Source organism: Lissotriton vulgaris, chromosome 1_1 (assembly GCF_964263255.1).
Source record: "Lissotriton vulgaris chromosome 1_1, aLisVul1.2, whole genome shotgun sequence".
NCBI lineage: Eukaryota > Metazoa > Chordata > Amphibia > Caudata > Salamandridae > Lissotriton > Lissotriton vulgaris.
The window spans coordinates 401,393,588-401,400,159 of record NC_141685.1 but is presented as its reverse complement, the minus strand read 5'-3'; positions in this window follow the sequence as shown (position 1 = coordinate 401,400,159).

The window sequence follows — 6,572 nt, the reverse complement described above, 5'->3', positions numbered from 1 at the left end:
CCAGCCGCTGTGTACAGGAGTCCGCCGTCCTGGCGAACCCGTCCCGCCATCTTCTGGTCTGGGAGGAGGCTGTGACTGCGACACAGAGGTCCAGCCGCCCTACTCCGCAGTCCTTCATCCCAGCAATCAAGCCGCGCAATTCTCTGGGGTCGCCATCTTAAAGGTCAGCAGTAGCTGCCACAGATAGGGGACCTGCAGCAACGGCCCGAGGGACACCCGGGACCACAATGCGCATCAACAGGCAGCTGACCTCCAGCGGGCGGCCATGCAATCCTCCTGGATCGACGATGAAGAGTCTCCATTGTTGCGGCCAGAGCGACATCAAGTCCTGAGTCCACGGGCAGGTTAGCGTTGGCAAAATGATTGTAGTTCAATGATTTGGGTAATACGAAAGTTAGTTGATTCCAGATGATGCTGTGACAAAACCTATTACTCTTAATGAATCGATTGCAGTCGATAGTTACCGCTGACAGGGATATTTCCAGATAGTGGATCCCAAGCGGATGGAGCTCATTCAGAGTTGTGGGTTGGGGTACGGCTGTAGTCACAGTCTGCAGGCAACAAGTGGTTGGGACACTCAAGTGTGCATGACGGTGTGGCCGGCCGTCTTGGGCTGGCGAGTCATGCGCGCTTAGCATCTTCTCTGTACTGAACAGCCATTTGTGGAGAACATGCACAGACTCATAGTGGAGAACATGCACTGGCTCATAGTCCCCATCTGAGTGCCGAACCATGGTGACAGCAGTGTTGTGATTGGCTTAGGGGAGCCTGTGTGTGCTTCCTGCTTCCGGCAAGAACAAGGGGAGGACAGAGCTCGACAGAGGCAGCGGTTGGCAGCCAGCAGCCAGGTAGGCTGTTTTATTGATATTTCTACCCTGACCCACCCTTAAATTTCAGTAGGCAGGCACCACTGCATTGAGTTACCACAGTGATAATGTGATTTTAAATAGTTTTGATGGATGTAAATCCTTTACAAAGTGCAAACATCTGCTTAAAAAAGAAGTCTAGGTGCTTGCGAGGAAAAATAGTAAAGACCATTTATCCAGTCAAAGGCTATGGATAGAGAAGATACATGAAAAGAGGGAAGAAAAGGCCATGGTCTGTCCAAAACTAGATATTGTAAGTGTACAGAAAGGTCTTAAGTTGTGTCCTAAAGACAGAAAGGCTTGGTTGAGTATGAAGGGGCAGCGACAAAGAATTCCTACAGCAGGGGCTCCTCAGCTAATGGGGAGGAACCCCACCCCACTGTTCTTTGAGCAGCACAAAAATAAAATGATAATAGCACAATGTTTCTAGCATTTTATTTTTCCATAACAAGGCAGTTTTGCTTACTTTACGTAGTGGGGCGGGGCTATTCTGTCAGCCTAGCCGGAAGGGGCAGGATGGGTTGGTGCACTTAAGTGTACATGATGGCCAAACAGACATTTGCATTCAGCATTTCTCCACCAGGCTGTATTGCACAGCCGGGTGGAGAAAATGCACAGATTCCCACTCCATGTCTGAGCACTGAACCAAGCCTCTCATACCAAACATGATGCTGCTGTCATGCTGGTGACAGCAGAGCTGCATTTGGCTTAGAGGAGTCTGGGAGCCTGTGTGCATCCGTGCGTCAACAGAAGAGGACGGAGTAGAGGCAGCAGCCAGGTAGGTGAAACTTATTTTTCTTCCCCATCAACCCCGGCTCCACCCATCCTATTCCGTGGTACCTGCCACTGAATTCCAGGCCTTAGAATGTCACAACTGCTAAATAGTGGCCACTTAATCTGGACTAGTTCAGCCTGGTGGTTTTGGCCATAGATATGTGTTTGGACCTCAAGTCCGGAGTAGGTTCAAGCCATGAAAAAGGAAATGTCAAGTAGGTTTCCTGGCAGGTGTTATAGACAGTTTCATGCAAAGACCCAGAGCCTTAAAATAACATCTTTTGTGTACTTCCAGCCAATGAAACATTTGCAGATGGTAGGAGATAGAAGCACTATTTTTAAGGGTATGGGTAGGAGGTAACATTAGTGAAGCTTTTCTATTATTTCTGGACCCTTTTCAGGTTGGGACTTCTGACCCTGTAGACGATTTTCCAATAGACGATACGTAGTGATAGCCTGATTCGTATCTAAAACTCTTCCCTAGGAAGAGCTACACTGACTATAGTCATATCCGTGTCGTAACTCCCTTGCCTGTAACGGGTACCAGTAAGGACATTTTACCTCTGTAATATGTCCATTCAAGTTCTTAAACTGCCTGCATGGTGATAGAGTAGTGCTAAGGTGAAGAGGTAAACATTGTAAACCTAGAGAATGTACTTTAAGCTACAATATTTAGGTGAGTTGTATCAGCCATGAGGATAGCGTTCCAAGTCAGACATGCACATCAGGAGATATTTAAGGTTGCCTTGGGAATATAATGGCTTATGATTGCTGAGACGTGCCATTTCCATGCTGAGCATTTAATAATAATAATAATAGTACAGCCATTTATAGAGTGCGAACAGCTACCTCCAATGGAGGTGTCCCGGCGATGTACCAGCATTTACCGTGTTGGCGCTGGCAGCACACAAGGGTATTCAGGTATATGGTGTACAACAGCAGTGGTTCCCTGAAACCAGCTGCCAAGGGAAATGATGGATGGAAAGCATGACACGAACAAAAGGATGCCTACGAAGGCGCATGCAAACAGACGTTAAGACTGCTGATGACTAATGGGTGTATGGATTTACAGTGTAGACATTATGTGAGGAAATCCCTCAGTAACTGGCATAGGACTATTATGTGGACTCATGTGGTGAATAGTGTTTGCCTTTCATCAGACACAAAAGTCAGCAAGAAGATTAGAGTGGAAAAGTTTGACCCTGGGAATAAATGTTGATCCAGTCCTCATTTAACTCAGCAAATAATTTGAACGTAGGAGAGAGAATACACACAATGCCATTTAATTCAAATGATATTCGAAATATTTGTCATGTACTGGCCTGCCTTTATAAAAGATCCTGTCAAACACATAAGAAGATGAAGCTTTCAATCAATCTTGACATCCACTCCAATATTAACTTGTTATTGCTTGGCTACTCTTTATAGACACCTTTTACCGGATTCAAATCCGCCCACCCTCCTTCATGGTACCAAGGCCTGAACCACTAGAACTCGCACAGGTTACAGACTCAAAGTGATTTTCTCCACTTGCAAACCTGGATGCATTAGACTGACTGAATAGCAACTCTATCAGAGATAAGGGGTCTATTCAGAATCAGAATGATAAATTAGGACAGCCTACTTCTAACCCATCTATAGGTAAACCAATAATTTGGTGTGCTGGAACATCTCTGGCTTTGAGTCCAAGCAATGTGAAATTGATGGGTTAACTTTTGTTGAAAACTATGACATGGTCATGTTCCAGGTGATTTGGTCTACTGAAGACATTGTTTGGAATGATTATCAAAGGTTTGTATCCCTGAAGCATTTTCTAGTTGTGCATGAGAACGAAGGCGATTGCTTACAAATTCTGAGGAATAGATCCCTCTGAGCCTTGATAGATTTTAATGTTATCTTAAGAGGGGACTTTAATGCCGAAGTTGGCTCCAACGCTACTTCCTGTAACCCTTTTGCAACCTGTGAAAGGGTGTCAAATATTTCAAGGACAGATAGCAACGGAGCAAAATGATATACATGATTATTTGATCTCTTGAATATGGAGGAGAATATGGGGAATGAGCTGTTTCAGAGTTTACTTTCATTGACGGGTGTCAAGGCACTGTTATAGATTATGATTTTATTTCAATGCTTATAAACAAAACACCCTTTCTGGGCTGACAATGGAACGTTGTTATACTGATCATAACCCTAATGAGCTTTTCTTCTCCATGCACTTAAGCATAATTTTGCCGGATGAAAAGGGGTGTAAGGGTTTAGAAAGAATTGAGAAAGGGTTAAGATTGAGATGGAGAAGGGTTAGTTTCACGACGTTGCTTGTCTCAATTATTAGCATACATTTTGAGTCAATTAATGATCATCTCATTACTTTTGATCACCCCTCTTTCCTAGTTGTGGATGCCTGTTTTAAGCTCAATAAATCTATTAGGTTAGCCCTCCTTAGCCCAGTCTTCACCAAGAACATTTCCTCATCGGTTGGTTCAGTAAAGACAGCAGGTTAGACAGTAAGAGGTTATGTGGTGCCCTGAAATGTGTCCCCATAAACCAAGCTAATTTTACTAGTGCCAGAGCCGCTTATAATGGGCTCAGTGCAAGGAAGGCTGGAATTAAGGCTGAAACTTGGCAACATTTGAATATGGAGTGTAACAACTGAGACTCTGGGGTGTTATGGAAAATTGTGAATGCTAATAAAAAAAGTGTAACATCTTAGATGGGCTTGGCACTAATATTAGTTCTGACAGTTGGATGAAACACCTTAGAAATATTTACTCTCATGGTACGGATGGTGCTAATGCAGTATGAGAGGCCCCCCTCAACCGTCCCGAAAATTCTCAAGTTACTCTGGAAGGAGATCTTAGATGTCTTACTGCTAGACCCGGAGAGGTGTGGGGTCCCTGTGAAATTATAGAAATCAACCATTGATTTTTGGGGTCCTAAAATAACCAATGTTTTGAATGACGTCGTTAATGCTACTATTCCAGACTCATGGCAGACTGCCACAATTGTCCAAATTTATAAAAAAAGGTAACAGACAATATCCCAAGTTTTATAGACAAATCTTCTTAATCTTATTAGCCTCAGAGGTCAAGATAGCAGGGCACATTATAATTTATAAGATAGAGGATTGAGTAAAAAAGAATACATTTACAAGTATGGTGCAGTATGGATTCAGAGTGCATTGCTGATACAATACTGAGGTAAACAATATCATTTGACACAAATATTTGACACAAATATGCTGCAGCCGTGGTCCGTACAGGTAACAGCAGTGGGGCGGTGGGGGAGCTTAAGGGGGGATTTTGAGGGGCGATGCAGAGGAAAAATTTAATAATTAATTAATTTTCCCTCGGCATCGTCCCTCGAAATATCCCCTAACCTGGCCCCACTGCTGTTACCTGCATGGACTGCGGCTGATATGCTGTCAAAAATATGCTTAAACCGCTTAAAAACAATTTGTTATTGGGTAATCAACCAATGTCTCTTGGAGCTACTTTCTTAACCTTAAGCACCTCCTGTTCCATAAGTCTCTAGTCCAAGTGAACAAAGACGAACCCGCTCAGATTTCACGGTGGTGACTTTCCGTGGCGGGGCTGACCACAATACCTAAACAGGTAGGTTGCTCGAGGTTAAGAAAGTGACTCCAAGAGATATTGGTTGATTTCCCCGTAAAAAAATGTTTTTAAGCCGTTTCTCAGCAGCGACCCATCTGGGCTTAGCTACTATCAACTACCAGTGCCAGAATGCTTTGCACACATGAGCGTCTGAAAAGAAATTTAAAAAAGTAGTTACTGGTGGTTGTGCATCGTGTGCTGTGATTTTGCTGCAAATTGTCCAAGAAGAAGGGCGTAGCTCGAAACGCATCTTGTAATTTATATTTATATAGCGCATTATCAACAGGTCTCTAAGCGCTTGCTTTGGGAACCCGTCCTGGTTTTTCCCTGTGAGATAACCCATACTGGGCACCCCCAAGGCGAAAGCCAGGCATCCCACCGCGGGGGCCATAGTGGAGATTAAGCAAGCTATTGCCCGGAGTTGCAGAGTGTGAACCCGTAATTCGAGCAGGCACCGAAGCGAGAATTATCAAGTCCGTGATTATTTTGGGCTCAAGACCCTGCCGCGTCGGGAATATAGCCCTGGTCCCGGGTCTGACCTCTGCTTCATGGTCTGCCTCCTCTAACCGTTGAGCCACACTTCTCTCACAATGAAGAATGGGAGATAAGTGTTAATGGGAGCTGCTTTCTCAGAAGCAAATACCTACCTGTGAGGGCCACTCCACTGAGGGGCAACTCTTTTTGTATTTATGTGTATATATATATATATATTGGACAAACAAAACGGAGTACCGCCGAGCACTCGGATCGTATAAAAAAACAGCATCAGTCACGGCCCGTGGAGGGAGTTTCGGTGGGGCGGAGAGGCAGGGCGGGGGAAGGGCAGGGTGGGGGGTGCAAAAAACTGGAGTATGGATAATTGAAGGTAAGTAAACAATTTAATAAATAAAACAAATTTTGTAGCGCACCTTGCATCGCATTTTGAGATGCAGGGCGCGCTATGAAATTAGTTTCAACAATTAAATTGTTTACTTACCTTCAATTATCCATACTCCACTTTTTAGCACCCCCCTACCCTGCCCCCCCACCCCTCCTCTCCGCCCCACCGAAACTCCCTCTACGGGCCGTGGCTGCACAGGATCCTGTGTTTTTATACGAACCGAGTGCTCGGTGGTACTCCGTTATGTTTGTCATATTAATACCTGCGGCTCTGCCGGCGGCGAGCCACCCCACCAAAGGCGAGGGATTGCCAGAAGGAGCAGCTATTCTTTGGAATATATATATATATATATATATATATATATATATATATATATATATATATATATATATATATATATATATATATATATATATATATATATATGAGAGAAGAACCACT